Consider the following 19,158-nt stretch of genomic DNA (forward strand, 5'->3'; position numbering starts at 1 on the left):
GGGGGAGAGGAGTGTGTGTGTGGGGGGGAGGAGTGTATGGGGGGGCTAAATTGTAAGAAATAATTAAAGTGTGTATGTATATATTTAGCTTAAAATATATATAAATTAAGGAATAATACAAAATTTTCATTCAGCCTCTGTGGATGAATGTAACTAAAACATTTAATAAAAAAATCACTGAAAATGATTACTAAATAAAATATTGCTACAGCGCTCACTCGCCTTTTTAGTTGGCCTAGGTCAGTGATGATGAACCTTGGCAACACAGGTGTTTTGTAACATTTCCCATGATGCTCACCTACACTGCAGAGTACATGAGCATTATGGGAAATGTAGGGCAAAAACATCTAGGGGGGGGGGGGTTAAGGGTTACCATCACTGGCCTAGGTAAAACATTTCCAATACATTTTAGTTGTCTGTGTGCGCCATTTTTTAAAATAAAGCAAAATCTCTTTACAATAAATTGCAAATAGCACATTGGCGTTCGCCCTGGACCAGAAATGACACCAAATTGGCTTGCACACATTCCAGCAAGCGGTTACAATCAACTGGCTAATCATGGTGAGGGCCACTTTCAGCTGTGAAGAAATGGCATTCATATGCAAAGTAAGTCTGTGTGTGTGTGTGGGGGGGGGGGGGGGGCTGTGCTTGTAATCAGAGCATTGATTACCAGTGCAGACCCTTGGGGGATGCCACTAGAGCCACCAGGGATTGCTGACCCATGGCCACCAGGGATGCCTTCCCATGCCACCATTGATGCCAATCAGTGCTCAGGGAACCTGTTAGTGCCCTCCTCATCAGTGCTGCCCATCATTACCATATATCAGTGCTGCCCACCAGTGCCAATCATTGCCCATCTGTAACACCTATCAATGCCCATCAATGCTGCATATCAGTGCCGCCTATCAGTGTCCATCAGTGCTGCATATTAATGTCTCATCAGTGCCTGCCAGCGCAGCCTCATCAATGCTCTTCAGTGCAGCCAAAAACATATTGATTTACCAAATTTTATTACATAAACAAAAACACATTTTTTTAGGGGTCAAACATTTAGGTCTTCTTTTTGCCAATAAAAAAAAACCTTGATCAAATACCACCAAAAGAAAGCAATATTTGTGTGAAAATAATGTCATACATTTGTGTTAGGTACAGGGTTGCATGACCGCGCAATTGTCATTCAAAATGCAACAGTATTAAAAGCTGAAAATTGGCCTGGGCAGGAAGGGGGTATAACTGGCCTTTAAGGAAGTGGTTAACTATTGAAACATGGGAATAAATATTCCAGGGGTAATCATGCTCAGCTCAATGGTTTAGTGGTTAGTGTTCCTGTCTATAAACACTGAGAGCATGAGTTCAAATCCCAAGTGTGCCATCACCTCCTCAAATTTTAGACAGCTGTAAATAAATACTGAAACTTGGCAAATGCATAATTGCACCCTGCACATATGCATGTTTGTTTCCAGAATATACATGGCCATTGACATGCAATTTTAGGTGATGTAGCCAATGTATTACTATGTGGCCAAAAAAAATAATGACACACAACTGTGAGAACACAATGTGTTATCATGGTTGGGACTTGAACTCATGACCTATCAATCTTTGTCTATGAGCATAGCCCACTACACCAAAGCGCTGAATACAATCAGATATGCCTGAAAGTTTCAGATGAATAAAGAATGAAGATTGCTAATTAGACAGCTGTGTAGTCTGCTATTAGTAAATCTAAAGGTTAAATCACATAAGATACATAACTATACCTTAAAATTAAAATAAACCATAAAAGATGACATTGCTGTGTAATAGTGATTCAGAATAGACAAATTTCCTTTAATGAAAAACACAAATGGATTTTAGTTAACTCCAAACCCGAATTCAGTCTAAGTTAACTCCAACTCCGAATTCACTAAAGCACCTAGTTGAAGGTTTAACTCCAGCCACTTACCTAATTAGGATGCTAATGAGTTTAGGCTGGAGTTATTTCTGGAGAAGTGAGCAGCTCTACTCCAAACTTATACTGAATTAGTCCCTTAGTGATGAACAGCAGCAACAGTTTTTAGAAGTAATAGATATTTACATAAGTGCAGGGAGGACATTTGTCATTACAATACCAAAAAAATAATTACCTAACCACTTGCCGCCCGGCCACCGTCAAATGACAGCGGAGCGGTGCGGTTCTCGTTCTGGGACATGCCCCAGAACGGCCTCTCTCACGCGCCCACGGGGAGGCGCGCAGTGCAGCGATCGTGGCCGTGCCGTGTATCTAGGACAAGCCGCGACCCTGATCTTGGTAAAGAGCCAATGACATGGCTCTTTACCCATGTGATCAGCTGTGTCCAATCACAGCCGGTCACGTGTAAATGAGGAAGTGGTAAATGAGGAAGTGCCGTTTATCGGCTCTCCTCGCCTCACACTGTCAGTGTGTGTGGCGAGGAGAGCCGATCAGTGGCTCCTCCTCAAAGGGGAGCCTAGAACAGATAATCAGGGCACTGATCATCAGTGCCCTTATTACTGTAAAGTAAAAAACCAGTGCCCATAAGTCACCCCAACCAATGCCCATCAGTGCCCACAATCAGTTCTCACAGTGCCCACAATCAGTGCCCATAGTGCTGCCAGTCAGTGCCCATCAGTGCCTGCTCATCTGTGTTGCCCGTCAATGTCCATCAGTGCCATCCATCAGTGCCATCTATCAGTGCCCATCAGTGCCGCCCTTCAGTGCCCATCAGTGCTGGCTATCAGTGCTCACCAGTGCCGCCTATCAGTGCCACCTATCAGTGCCCATCAGTGCGGCATATTAGTGCCTCCTCATCAGTGCCACCTCATCAGTGCCCATAATTGCCACCTCGTCAGTGCAGCCTATCAGTGCCCATCAGTGCCGCGTCATCAGCGCAAACCAGTGAAGGAGAAAAATTACTTATTTTAAAAATGTACTCACAGAAAATAAGAAAAATCTTTTTTTCAAAATTTTCTGTGTTTTTTTTTTAGTAAGAAATAAAAAACCTAGATGTGATTAAATACCACCAAAAGAAAGCTCTATTTGAGTGAAAAAAATGATAAAAAAGTCATATGGGTACAGTGTAGCATGACCACGCAATTGTCATTCAAAATGTGACAGCGCTGAAAGCTGAAAATTGGCCTGGGCAGGAAGGGGGTGAAACTGGCCTGTATTGAAGTGGTTAAAGAGTAACTCCACTTTTGTGGGGAAAAAAATTGCAAATAAATAAAGAAAAAATAATATAGCGTATACAATTGCGACACAAATCATATTGTAATTGAATGCTATTAAAAATTACCTTTCCTTTTCAATCTGTATCCGCTGTAATTTTCTGAAAATGCAATGCAATATGGTGACCTGGAGCTGTTCTGTACACAGAATGTATACTGACCACACCCCAGAAACATAATTTCCTGCTTGTGTGATTGGCTCACCAATTTTCCCAGAAGTCTGCACTAAAATACAAGTCAGATTTCTGGTATCCCCTGCAACAAAAATGTCATTTTTAATGAGATAATCCTAATAGGAACATGTCTAAAGGGATGCAGGCCCAGGAGGTTTCCTCATTAGAGCTCTGCAGGTGCAACAGCTGATAGATAATTATGAAACCACTCCCATTAGACCCACTCAGCACAGAGGAACAGAGGAGCAAACAGTGATTTCTTCAGAATACCAAAATGTAGGAATCTGCAACAAAGTTTATTAAAATCCTTGTAATGTACAGAGATCACCCAGAGGGGAATGTTTTCTAGTCAACAAAAGTGGAGTTAGGGCTCTTCACACGGCGGATCTGTGCTGCTCAGCGGGGATCGATCCGCGATCCCTGCTGAGCCGGCGGATGACAGCTCCGTCTCCGCTTGCAGTACGGAGAGGGAGGTGTCACAGCCCCCACTGCTCTCTATGGGGAATCGGACGAGAGCAGACCGCCTCATCCCATCCGATCCCATCCGATCTGATCCCCAGGACGGATGGAAAATAGGGTTTCCATCCGTCCGGATTTCACGGACAGGATCGGATGCGGATGGCAGCGGGTGTCAGCGGACATGTCACCGCTGACATCCGCTGCTCCATAGGGCTGAATGCATCCGATCAGATCCGCCTAAAAAACTGACAGGCGGATCTGATCGGACCCTTCACCCGGACCCTTCACCCTTAGGGTCCCTTCACACGGGCGGTCCATATGTCAGTTTTTCATCCCATTTTTTTGCGGATGAAAAACGGACATAATGCATGTCAATGGGATTGCGGATGTCAACGGATGACCACCCGCTGACATCCGATTTGTGTCCTTTCCTATCAGTTCCGTTTTTTGGAACGGAAGAGAACCCTAATTTTCTTCCGTTTAAAAAAAGGAACGGACGCAAAAACGGATGTCAGTGGTGTCATCCGCTGACATCCGCAATCCTATTAAACAGGCAAAAAATTTGGGGGAGCATACCCATGTATTTCCAAAGCTGCTGCAGCTATGAACCAAAAGACATGTATATTAAAAAAGAATAGCGCACACATGCAAAAGAAATTACTACCAAATCTGAAGAGAGTCCATAAATAAAAATGGGGGTTTGGTCCCACCATATGGCCATATCGTGCTCAAGCCCACTACTGCGTCAAAGTACCCCATTATCAGTGGGTCCTACACTATCCATGAAAAAGAGATGAATCCAGCCCTTCTAACCCTTGGAGACAACACTCCTTGCTGGGAAAAATGTGCAAATGCACTACAGGGGACTCCTCCTATATCCATTTGATGGTGGACACTGATTGAGTACAGGTGTATGTGGGGGGTGGGGAGGGCTGCTCAACCTCGATAGTCTGGTCAGACCGAATACATAATAAACAGGCAAAAAATTTGGGGGAGCATACCCATGTATTTCCAAAGCTGCTGCAGCTATGAACCAAAAGACATGTATATTAAAAAAGAATAGCGCGCAAATGCAAAAGAAATTACTACCAAATCTGAAGAGAGTCCATAAATAAAAATGGGGGTTTGGTCCCACCATATGGCCATATCGTGCTCAAGCCCACTACTGCGTCAATATACATGTCTTTTGGTTCATAGCTGCAGCAGCTTTGGAAATACATGGGTATGCTCCCCCAAATTTTTTGCCTGTTTATTATGTATTCGGTCTGACCAGACTATCGAGGTTGAGCAGCCCTCCCCACCCCCCACACACACCTGTACTCAATCAGTGTCCACCATCAAATGGATATAGGAGGAGTCCCCTGTAGTGCATTTGCACATTTTTCCCAGCAAGGAGTGTTGTCTCCAAGGGTTAGAAGGGCTGGATTCATCTCTTTTTCATGGATAGTGTAGGACCCACTGATAATGGGGTACTTTGACGCAGTAGTGGGCTTGAGCATGATATGGCCATATGGTGGGACCAAACCCCCATTTTTATTTATGGACTCTCTTCAGATTTGGTAGTAATTTCTTTTGCATTTGCGCGCTATTCTTTTTTAATATCCGCAATCCTATTGACATACATTATCTCAGTTTATCATCCGCAAACGGATGGGATGATATTCGGACATACGGACTGGATGACACCGTGTCCGTAAAAAAAAAAAAAAGTGCCGGAGCGAATCAAAATATGGTCCACTCCGTGTGAAAGGACCCTTAAACCCACAAGTGCTTTTTTTTCCCACTACTATTCCTTTATATTGGCTTTTGAAATTTACAAATGCAGCAATTTAGAAATTGGATGAAAGGTTTAGAACTGGGAAACACTTTTTGAAAGAGCATTTTATATACAACTATATGGATCAGAGCAAAATGAGGGGCAAATGAGGAGGAAAGAGGGACAGAGGGATTTTGTTCCACATCAGGGACAGTCCCTTCAAATAAGGGGTGGGAGCTATGGTGATACGCACTCCTGAGCCCTGCACATTGCATGATATGATCTCCTGAGCCATGCACATTGCATGATATGCACTCCTGAGCCCTGCACATTGCATGATATGCACTCCTGAGCCCTGCACATTGCATGATATGATCTCCTGAGCCATGCACATTGCATGATATGCACTCCTGAGCCCTGCACATTGCATGATATGCACTCCTTGAGCCCTGCACATTGCATAATACGCATTCCTGAGCCCTGCACATTGCACAATATTCACTCCTGAGCCCTGCACATTGCATGATATGCACTCCTGAGCCCTGCACATTGCATGATATGCACTGCTGAGCCATGCAAATTGCATGCTATGCACTCTTGAGCCCTGCACATTGCATGCTATGCACTCCTGAGCCCTGCACATTGCACAATATGCAGTCCTGAGCCCTGCACATTGCATGATATGCACTCATGAGCCCTGCACATGGCATGATATGCACTCCTGAGCCCTGCACATTGCACAATATGCACTCCTGAGCCCTGCACATTGCATGATATGCACTGCTGAGCCATGCACATTGCATGATATGCACTCCTGAGCCCTGCACATTGCACAATATGCACTCCTGAGCCCTGCACATTGCATGATATGCACTCCTGAGCCCTGCACATTGCATGATATGCACCCCAGAGCCCTGCACATTGCACAATATGCACTCCTGGGCTCTGTACTCTGTGTGTTAAGCATTCCTGAACCTTGCACCTGTCCGATACGTGGTTCTGAGCCCTGACCACACCTACTCTTAGGCACAGCGCAACACTTTACCCCCTCTCCTTCGGGGGAACAGAAATGTTGGCACAAAGAACTGGTTAAGTGTCTTTTTACAATGTAAAGAGTAGAAGTAATTGCATTTGCTCACAATTTCCTTGTATGATGCTTTTTGGAATACGGTTTCATACTGTTTGTCAATGTATTATTGCAGCAGCCATCAGCACACAAAAGTTAGTGTATATTCCTTGAGAAGCTTGCTGTCAAACGGTGCTCATGTAATCGTTCATTTGACCTGGCAGTGGAGTTTTAAACTTTAAGTACTCTTGTGCCCACACATATCTTCTTTATTGTCACTATTGTGTCCTGTAAGGACATGGCGGTCAGCTGGTACAATGAGCGCTTCAGGGGACCAAAGAGATTGGCGTTGTGGCAGCACAGACATCAGAAAAGATGATTATTCAGTCTCTTCCTTTGCAGGTACACCAGTTTTTGATTTCTTTATTTCTAATGAGCCACTTTAGGTAATCTTCTAAATTCTATAGGCAATAAAACAACATAACTTCAGGACATTACTGTACTTAGAATAGGATGCACTGAAAAAATGTTACAATTTACAACATGGCATTTGAGTACACTAACATTTTGTTTTGTAGGTTGCAGAATGGCTCTTTGTTCTCTTGGAAGGAACATCAGAAGTATAGAAAAAAGCCTGACCTATACATTCTATAGTCAGTGGACTTCACGGCCATCCATGCAGTTCACTCTCTGCACATTCTATGTTGTATCTCTGAAACATTTCATTCCTTTCTACTTTTTTGTCTCTATCCACTGTTTTTAAAAGATAACATATCATGGATTTGTATATATTTTCTCGCTTTTGCTCTAGAAAAAAAAAGTATTTTTCTTTATTTTTTTTAGCTAAAAATTAAATATGAAAATTTTCACTGCGCTCAGGATTCCAAAAATCACCTATAGTGTTATATATTTCAGTGCTGCTACTTAAAGGGTAACTCCACTTTTGTGGGGGGAAAAATAGCAAATAAAGAAAAAACAATATAGCGTATACAATTGCGACACAAATCATATTGTAATTGAATGTTATTTAATTCTATTCAATCTGCAGCTGTTGTAATTTTCTGGAATTCCAATGCAATATGGCCACCTGGAGCTGTTCTGTACACAGAATGTATACTGACCACACCCCAGAAACATCATTTCCTGCTTGTGTGATTGGCTCACCAATTTTCCCAGAAGTCTGCCTAAGATACAAGTCAGATTTCTGGCATCCCCTGCAACAAAAATGTCATTTTTAGTGAAATACTCCCAATAGGAACACGTCTAAAGAAGTGCAGGCCCAGCAGCTTTCCTCATTAGTGCTCTGCAGCTGCCACAGCTGATAGATAATTATGAAACCACTCCCATTAGACCCACTCAGCACAGAGTCACAGAGGAACAAACAATGATTTCTTCAGAATAACAAAAAGTAGAAATCTGCAACAAAGTTTGTTAAAATCTCTGCAATGTACAGAGATTACCCAGAGGGGAATGTTTTTTTCTCAACAAAAGTGGAATTACACGTTAAATAATAAATACCAAAAATTGTTGTGACATTTCTATTAGTGTACCAACCAATAATCAATTCCACAGTAGCACAACCACTGCTATTATGCAAGTGATATAATCAAATGTGAAAATAATACAGAATATTCAAATAATTTCAAAATCATACAAATAAGTCCATACAGCTGTCAAAATAATGGTGTATAAATCAAAAATAAGTCTTCAAAATGATTCAATTCAGGAAAGTTCAGGAAAGTTGTGATTAACAGTCAAATCTCTATGTGAGTGGAGCCAGGAATAATACACCTTATATCCACCACCAGCGCGATTAAATAGAGCCATCTCCCCTATGGAAATGCACTCACCAGATTGGATTGCCTTTCACTTTAATGAAAAGGCAAATAAGCTTTTAGGTCAATATCCACCTGGTAGTATGACTCCAATAGGCTTGCCGTGCTGGTGGAAGCAAGACGCTATTTTCTTCTATACAAGAGTGGGTCTTTTTGAGACTACAGATTATTGTTCTACTTGGACACACTCATCTGCTCAATGCGACATAGGCCATACGTGACCGCAACTCCTTTTGCACTGATCGTCCAGCGCGGGTCTTCTTGGATCCTTGTGGGACCTACTTGACGACAGTGCCCCTCTATTACTTGGGAGTTTTTTTCCATATCGAAGTAATTACATATATACACATTATACAAAGATCTTCCCTTGCTCCTGCTTCAGCTGGCGTCCTTGTGCGGCATTGCAGCCAACATGGAAACATATATACATGGCTCCGTACACCATTGCAAAGCGACTTTAGTGAAATGAGTTCCAATTGACCTCTGACGAAGGCCACACCCGAAACGCGTCAGTCTTCCCTGGAATTCAGGCACTCACTTGGTCTTTTGCTTCATGTGATGTACACTGTTAGCCGTGTAGTTGCTTGTGTTTTGTTTTTGCTTTTTATTATGATGCAATTTAGTTATAGATTCAATTCTTGTATTTCCATAATGCTTTTTATCATGTTAATTCAATAAATGTATGTTTTTTACACATTTCTATTAATTCTTGGATGGTTCAGTTGCCCTTATCCTCCCTGGCGGTATGATTCTTTTGGATTTTAGGTGCTGAAAGCGGTACCATTATTTTGCATGTAATTCTTGTGAATGAACAGCCCAAACCAACTGTGTACATTATATATATATATATATATATATATATATATATATATATATATATATATATATATACACACACATACATATATATATATATACATACATATATATATGTATATATATATATATATATATACATGTATATTTATATATATATATATATATATATATATGTATATACATAAAAAGTACAGTAAAACTTCAGGAAAGGGCACCGGGGGGCAAACTAATGTAATTTTTTTTTATTTTGAACTTTATCAGTTGGTTTGGTGTGTTTTACATTTGAATTTGCCGCCAGTTCCACCCCCCTGCAGGAGACGGAAGCCGGGGCACGGAGAGGATCAGGAGGAAGAACCGCCATTAGACACCGCCGGGACACATCGCTGGATCCCGGTGACAAGGTAAGTAACCCTGCTTACAGGATCCAGTGATGCTCCTGGCGGTACCCCGAGTGTGGCTCGGGGTTACCGCTTTTGGCTCTGAAATTTAACCCCGATGACAATGACAAAAATCTTTCCCTTAGTTAGTAAACGCAATAACTTTTGCGCAAACCAATCAAAATACGCTTATTGTGATTTTTTTTTACCAAACATAGGTAGCAGAAAACAAATTGGCCAAAAATTCCAAAAAATTTAGATTTTTACATTTTTTGGGGGGGAATTTCATATAAAAAAATGTGAAAAATATTGTTATTTTTTCAAAATAAACGTTCTTTTTTTGTCTATAGCGCAAAAAGTAAAAATCGCACAGGTGATCAAATACCACCAAAAGAAAGTTCTGTTTGTGGGAAAAAAAGGACGTAAATTTTGTTTGGGTACTGGTCTGCATGACTGTCGTCCCAGAAGGCACGACCGCGCAATTGTCAGTTAAAGCGCCGAATCGCAAAAAGTGGTCTGGACGTAAGACAGCAAAATCCTCCGGTGGTAAAGTGGTTAATTGAACAAGCTGAAGATAGAAGCTGATTGACTACCATGTACAGCTGCACCAGATTTTGAACTTCAGTAAAATATCCCCTCTTATACTGCAACATCCTGTGAGTGTTATCTTTTACTTCACTTTTAATATATTTTGTATAATTTGTCAAGTATTACATTTCTATGTCATAGAGCTGGACTGGCAGCATGTCTACTCCCGAGACTAGATCACAACATACCCATATCCAATACCAGATTCAGAATGTGATTGGGCTCAGTTGAGTAGCAAGTAATATATGCTGAGTTGACAACTAGATAAAAAATTACAGTAGACTCTTTTTGCCCGCAAGGCATCCATAAAAAATCCTGGGCTGAGGCTTAGGTTTTACAGATGGCATGTGATGTGGTTCGTTAATTTCACACTCTGAGGGTTACGTCCGCGTGAAGGAGTTAAAGCACCTTTAGCCATAAACGTGAAATGCATTAATTCCTTCTACAATGGAGTGACATAAAGGATATTACACACTCAATGGACAGTATGGCTTTTTCATCCAGACCCATGAAGTCAACACTCAATCATTTTTATTGCTTTCATTACCAGAGTGTTTTACTGTCAATTCCTACTTCTGCAGCTCCATAGAAAATACAGCTGTTTGTGATTGATTTAAGAGAATGGCTGTAACATAGGGCAGAATTATTCGATTTTAAAGTAAAATTGGCAGCCTCTATGAAACATATGTTTTATTGAAAACTAGGCAGTGGGTAAATCAGCCAGCTGATCTGCATGAGTGATCGATGGGTTCTTGTGTCCACACAGGGGAGACTCAGCATAGAGCACAGGATTCAATATATCTGGTACCGGGGTATAGTTAGATATCTCAGCACTGGCAATTTTGTTTCAAGTTGACTGTTGAACTCCAGATACAATATAACAGCCCTCTGTTCAGAGTTTATTCCAATAACAGAGTACTCATAGTTTACTCCGATAACAGAGTGCTCAGAGACTAATCCGGTAAAGGGTACACAAAGTTTACTCTGGTAATTGAGTGTTCAGAGTTTACTCCGATAATAGAGTACTCAGAGTTTACTCCAGTAATAGGGTACTCAGAGTTTACTCTGGTAAAGAATGCTCAGAGTTTACTCCAATAATAGGGTACTCAGAGTTTACTCGTGTAATAGAATGCTCAGAGTTTTCTCCAGTAATGGGGTAATCAGAGTTTATTCCAATAATAGGGTACTCAGAGTTTATTCCAGTAATAGAGTACTCAGAGTTCACTCTGGTAATAGACTGCTCAGTTTTCTCAAGTAATAGGGTGCTCAGAGTTTACTCTGGTAATAGAATGCTCAGAGTTTATTCCAGTACTGTGTATATATACAGTATCTCACAAAAGTGAGTACACCCCTCACATTTTTGTAAATATTTTATTATACCTTTTCATGTGACAACACTGAAGAAATGACAATTTGCTACAATGTAAAGTAGTGAGTGTACAGCTTGTATAACAGTGTAAAGGCCCGTACACACGTACCGATCGTCAGCCGACAGAACGTCCTACAAATGTTCGCGGCTGGCGTGTTTGTTGTTTGTCTGATGAAAAGTGCTCAAAACTTGCCCAGGACATTTGTCTGCCGACAGAAAATTACGTCACTACGTTCCACGCACGTTCGCCGCTACAAAAGAGGAAGTGAGTGTTTGGCCGTGACCCTTCTGGGCATCTCGCGCTGATTTCGGTAGCATTTGTTTGGTTGACGACATTTCGCTATTTTCCAAGACATCGTTCGAGAATTTATTATGGCGACCGTGAATTCGTCCGTTGCTGTCGTTAGTGTTGGAGTTTTGGCTCTGAGACGACGTACGAGCAATAGGAAAAAGAAGAAGCGGACCTCCTGGACGAAAAATTGGTTGCTTAACCGTGATCAATTTTCTCATATGTCCTTGCTGAGGGAGCTCCAGGAAAATAATCCTGATGACTTCAGGAATTATTTGAGGATGATGGATCCCATCTTTTACCGTCTTCTTGCCCTGGTGTCCCCCTATATTCTGAAGCAGGATACTTGTATGCGGCTTGCAATTACTCCTGAGCAAAGGTTAATTGCGACGTTGAGGTATCTTGCAATAGGGAGAAGCCTGCAGGATCTGAAGTTCACCACAGGCATCTCCCCCCAAGCACTTGGAGTCATCATCCCTGAGACCTGCTCTGCCATCATCAAGGTCTTGCAGAAGGACTATATCAAGGTATGTTTTATTTTTTACATTACATGTATTAGTCGTTTCACCAGAATTATTAGGTTTTTGGATGTACAGCAATTGACACAGGCCATTATTTTGTAACTACCCTCTGTCCGCATGCACATAGTAGTAAAGATGTAGATTATCTTAACCATTTGTAAAATTACCCACTAACCACCCCACCATTCTCTCCTATGTGTCCCTAAACGCATTGCCTGTTAACAGTATTTTTAATTTGGGTCATTTTATTACTTTCCCTCAAACAATTATTCCTTGGCCAATATTTTATTACCTAGTTTATGATTTATCTAAAATACATCAGTCCATCCATTCCCACCTATGATTGTGTATGTTTATGTAATGATGTTAAAACCTTCACTGACCACAAGCCCTTATTGATGTATAAATGCCCAGTTTTACTTACCCATCCCCCACCCACATGCTAAATCTCAAAGTCAGCATATACCAAAGCTCAAGCTCTGAGGTCTTCAAACTACGGCCCTCCAGTTGTTCAGGAACTACAATTTCCATCATGCCTAGTCATGTCTGTGAATGTCATAGAATTACAAGGCCTCATGGGATGTGTAGTTCAGCAACAGCTGGAGGGCCATAGTTTGTAAATCTCTGCTCTAGCTGGTGAGTATAATGGGCCATACACACTATAAGATTGTCAGAACAATTTATCCTTCCGATTTACCTAAACCAAATAATATGAGGTCCAACAAACCCTTTCAAATCCTATGCAATCTGGTAGGCCCTTGCACTACATAGAAAAGGTAAATCTGCAGGAAAAAGTCTTCAGAGAATCTTATAGTGTGTATGGCCCTTTACAATATAAGAACAATAGGAGGTTGAAAATAAATGTATGTATATGTTACATCCCCTAATCCAAACGTTTGCCTTCCTGTTGTTTATATTTTTAACAAGTTGCATAAGCATTTAACAGACAACTGTGTGTGTAATTAATAATGTGATGTGCTCAAGCACTAATTTTTTTTTTCCCCACAGTTTCCTTCAAACGCAGAGCAATGGCTGGAGATTTCCGCTCAATTTCTGGAGAAGTGGAATTTTCCCTATTGTGGGGGTGCTATTGATGGGAAGCACGTCCGCATTGTCCCCCCTCCGAATTCCGGCACATTTTATTATAATTATAAAGGTTTTTTTAGTATAGTCATGCTAGCCATAGTTAATGCAAACTATGAGTTTATTTATTTGGATATTGGCAAAAATGGCCGCAATTCGGATGGGGGAGTTATTGAGCAGACGGAGTTCGCTCGTCGTCTAAAGAACGGCACTCTGAACCTGCCATCCAGGGAGCAAACTGTTGAGGGTATGAGCTTTGTGTTTATCGCAGATGATGCTTTTGTGCTTGGGGAGCATCTCATGAAGCCCTACCCTCAGAGGAACCTCACCCCCGACCAAAGGATTTACAACTACCGGTTGTCCAGAGCTCGCAGAGTTGTGGAGAATGCCTTCGGGATAATGGCCAACCGGTTCCGGATATTCCTGACGTCCATACACCTGGCACTGTACAAAGTGGATAATGTGGTCTTGTGTTGCTGCATTTTGCACAACTTCCTACGCAGGAATGTACACAATTATGTTTTGCAGCAACTGGATACTGACCCTGCTATGCCAGTGTCACGATCCGGGGTCAGGCTCGAAGACCAGTAGCTATAGCAGTCGCAGGTCACACAGGAACCAGCAGGATAGGAACACTGACAGGTCACCCAGGCAGATGACGCAGGCTCACCTGAGGTGCGGAGTCTAAGTACTAACCGGTCTTCACCAGCGCTCCTGAAGGTGGAGATGGATTTTGCTGCGTGTTAGCACCAGGTCGCGGTCCTCAAGATCGCCCCACCAGGAAGTGAGCAAGTCAGAGTCCAGTAGCAGATAGGGATTAAGCTGAAGCGTAGTCAAGGAGTAGCCAAAGGTCGGTAACCAGTAGTTGCAGGTTGGGATCAAACAGAAGAGTAGTCGAGGAACAAGCCAAGTGTCGATAACGGATGGTAGCAAAGATACAGACGGCAGCAGGAGAGACAAGCGAGATATCGGCTGTTTAAGGCACAACATTCTGGCGACCAGGAAGTGCAAAGACATGGTTTATAACAGGAAGTTCATGGGAGGAGCAAAGGGTTCAAGGTTCAAGGCAATAAAGATTCACAGCAGGATCATTCAAGGATTTGTCCAGGGAGCTGTCCAGCATTCCAGGTAGCTCAGTGAGTAGAGTCATTGCCAGACACCATGGAGGTCCCAGGTTCAAGTCCGGGTCCTGACAGTACTCTCCTCCTCCCAGGACGTCCGCTGGACGTCTTAGGACCAGGTTTAAGAGGAAACCTCTGGTAGAACTCCTTTGTTAATCTAGGGGCATGAACATTTTCTTCTGGCTCCCAGGAATTTTCTTCTGGTCCATATCCTTCCCATTGAACCAGATATTGTAATTTATTCCTAAACATCCTGGAATCAAGAATTCTCTCCACTACAAATTCTTCTTCACCCTGTACTTCAACAGGTGGAGGAGGCGGAAGAATTCTTCCAGGAAAGGGATTTTCCTTAAATGGCTTGAGCAGTGATATGTGAAAAACTGGGTGAATTCTCATACTGTTGGGAAGTTTTAAACGGAAAGTGACTGGGTTGACCTGAGCAGAAATCTGGAAAGGTCCCACAAACTTTTGTCCCAACTTTGCAGATGGAACATGGACCTTCAAATTTTTGGTTGATAACCAAACCTTGTCACCCACTTGAAAGGTAGGAAGTGATCGGCGATGTCTATCAGCAGCCTTCTTGTAACATTCCTGAGCCTCCTTCAAAGTCTCAATTAATTTCTCCTGAATCTCTTGCAACATAGTTAATCTGTTGGCTACAGCAGGAATTGGAGTTGAGATAGGGAGATCAGGAATAAAAACTGGATGATAACCATTGTTTAAGAAAAACGGGCTTTGAGAGGTTGAGCTATGTCTAGAATTGTTGTAAGAAAACTCTGCCGTGGGAAGATAGTCCACCCAGTCATCCTGAAGATAACTAACAAAACATCGAAGGTACAGTTCTAAAGTTTGATTGGTCCTCTCAGTCTGACCATTAGACTGAGGATGAAAAGCAGAAGACAGGTTGATTGCTACTCCTAAAGCTGAGCAAAAGCTTTTCCAAAACTTTGAAGTAAACTGTACTCCTCGATCTGACACAACGTCTTCAGGAATTCCATGTAGTCTGAAGATTTCTCGAACCATCAACTCTGCAGTTTGTTCCGAAGAGGGTACCCCCTTAACTGGTATAAAGTGAGCCATCTTGGTGAGGCGGTCAACGACCACCAAGATAGTGGTCATTCCTTTTGAGGGGGGTAAATCAACCACAAAGTCCATAGAAATTGACCCCCATGGTCTTGATGGGATAGGGAGTGGTTGGAGCAACCCCAAAGGAGAAGCTCGGGGTGTCTTATTGCGTGCACAGGTCAGGCACGAGGCTACATACCTTTTAACATCTTTCTTGTACCCAGGCCACCAAAAGGAGCGTGATAAAAGTTCCTCTGTTTTAGAAACTCCAAAATGTCCAGCAAGTTTTGAGTCATGACTCAACCGGAGGACTTCAACCCGAGCAGACTCAGGTACATAGAGGCGATGCGTTTTAATCCAAAAGCCATTCTTGAACTCAAGACTGATGTCCATAGGAGGATTATTGAGGAGTGAGTCATTCTCGTAACCTTCTTTGAGGAGACTCAAGAATGCCTTTGAACTTGTGACACCTAGGAAGTTCTTTTGAGACAGGATTGTGCATTCAGCATTGTTCTCCTGGGAAGGCCCAGACAACATCCGTGATAAGGCATCAGCCTTACCATTTCTTGACCCAGGTCTATATGAGATAATAAAATTAAATCTAGAAAAGAACAGCGACCAACGTGCTTGTCTAGAAGACAATCTTTTGGCCGAACAAATGAATTCTAGATTTCTGTGATCAGTGAGAACAGTCACAGGATGCTTAGTACCTTCCAGCAAATGCCTCCATTCAGAAAATGCTTCCTTAATTGCCAGTAACTCCTTATTCCCTATGTCATAATTCCTCTCGGCTGAAGACATTAAACGAGAAAAGTAAGCACAAGGATGAAGCTGCATCTTTTCACCGCTTCGTTGTGAAAGGATAGCTCCCACAGCAGAGTCAGAAGCATCCACTTCCACTACAAACGGTAGCTCAGGATTGGGATGTACCAATACTGGTGCAGAAGTGAACAGAGTCTTTAACTTATCAAAAGCAGCCTGAGCATTAGATGACCACACAAAGGGCACCCCTTTCTTTGTCAGCTGTGTAATCGGAGCTATCACCTTAGAGAAATTTCTGATGAATTTCCTGTAGAAATTGGCAAACCCGATGAATCTTTGAATTTCCTTAACGTTTGCAGGGACAGGCCAATCTACTACTGCTCTAATCTTCTCAGGATCCATGCTTACTCCATCTGGTGAAATAATATACCCCAGAAACTGGATCTGGGTTTGTTCAAACTCACATTTCTCCAATTTGATATAAAGTCGATTCTGCCTTAATCTTTCAAGGACAGTGCAAACATGCTTGCGATGCTCCTCTAGGTTATTGGAAAAAATGAGGATGTCATCCAAATAAGCAACTACAAATTGGTCCAACAGATCTCGAAAAACATCGTTGATGAAGTGTTGAAAGGTTGCAGGGGCATTACAAAGACCAAAAGGCATAACCAAGGACTCGAAGTGTCCGTATCTGGTTCTAAAGGCGGTTTTCCATTCATCTCCTTGGCGGATACGAACAAGGTTATAAGCCCCCCGCAAGTCAAGCTTTGTGAAAATCTTGGCAGAACGAAGTCTTTCCAACATTTCAGAGATCAACGGGAGAGGATAACGGTTTTTAATAGTAACTTTATTCATGTGCCTGTAATCAATGCAAGGACGTAAGGTAGAGTCTTTCTTTTCAACAAAGAACAAGGCTGCTCCAGCAGGGGATGTTGAGTGTCTAATAAACCCCTTCTCTAAATTCTCATCAAGCCACTCCCTGAGCACCTTTAATTCAGGTTCTGATAAATTGAATAGGCGGCCGAAAGGTATTTCTGCACCAGGGAGTAGCTCAATGGGGCAATCATATGGGCGATGAGGAGGTAACTGGTCGGCGTTCTTCTTATCACAGACATCCTGAAACTCATGGTATTGTGGAGGCAGTTTGAGATATGACTGTGCTGTAACCACATCCAACTGCGTTTCCTTAATCTGTGGAGAACTAATTGGACAAGGCTCTCTACAGTATTCCTCACAATGGGGGGATGAAAAATTTATAACGCGTGCTTCCCAATTGATTGAGGGATTATGGGTGGAAAACCAAGGGATGCCCAAGATCACAGGAAATTTAGGTGACGTAATCAGCTGAAAACTGATGGTCTCACGATGGTTAGCCTCAAATTGGAGAACCAAAGGGACTGTTTCATGGGTAACAGGTCCTGAAGTTAAGGGTGATCCATCCACTGTCTCCATATCGACTGGGGCTAATTTATTTCTTGTCTGAATCATATTGTTTTTGGCAAAGTCTATGTCCATAAAGTTCCCCTCTGCACCAGAGTCCAGCATAGCAGAGCAAGGAATCTCAATGCCCTCAGAGATAAGTTTAATAGGGAGGACAAAATGAGGTAGTGAAGAATTTACTTTATTTTCTTCCTGGACCAACGGGGAGATGGACTGGCTAATGGAGTTTATTTGTTCAGGCGTGATCACATCAACCGATGCAATTGTTCTTCTAACCTTGTTAGGGCAGTTAATTGCATAATGACCAGAATCTCCACAGTAAAGACATAGGTTCTCAGAACGTCTTCTTTCTTTCTCCTGAATGGAAATGGATCTCTTAATTGCATCTACCTGCATTGGCTCAGGAGTGTTAGAATTAGGAGCAACTTTGAAATCCTGCTGAACAAATGGAGTAGCAGAGAAACGCATGCCACTCTTACTTGCAAACATTCCCAGCCTCTCCTTCCTCCTTTCTGTAAGTCTCTGATCAATTTTGATACATAATTAGATGAAGGCATCAAGATCATCAGGAGTCTCAACTCTAGCGAGCTCATCCTTTACCTGTTCAGAAAGCCCTCGGCGGAACTGACTCTTTTGCGCAGCAGGGTTCCAAGTAGTATCTGCAACCCAACATCTGAATTCTGCTGTGTACTCAGCGACAGAGCGTCTTCCCTGCCTCATACTATGCAGCTTTGCTTCAGCAGTAGCACAGCGGTTGGGATCATCAAAAACCTGATCCATTGCGGTCAAAAAGGTCTGCAGATTATTTAAAATAGCACTGTCCTGCTCAATATATGGGGAGGCCCAAGCTAGAGCTTCTCCAGTCAGAAGTTCGAGAATCAAGGTTACCTTTCTCTTCTCAGAAGGAAATGCAGCAGGGTGTGTTTGAAAATATAAACGACACTGATTTAGGAAACCCCTGTAATGATGGCGGTCTCCATTAAACTTGGATGGTAAAGGCTGAGGCATATGTGTGATAGTATCACCTCGGTCCAGTAGTAGTCTCTGCAGAGCATGAATCTCCTTCTGTTGTCTTTCCAATAGACTTTCTAGTTTATTAACTTTTTCTTGGCAGGTAACACCAAATTCTTGCAGCTCAGCAATTTGTTGCCTAAGAGGAGTCACGATGCTTGCTATAGCGGCCTCCATATTTTGGGCCAGAATATTCTGT

Source organism: Pelophylax lessonae (genome assembly GCF_965119305.1).
Source record: "Pelophylax lessonae genome assembly, chromosome: 2".
Lineage (NCBI taxonomy): Eukaryota > Metazoa > Chordata > Amphibia > Anura > Ranidae > Pelophylax > Pelophylax lessonae.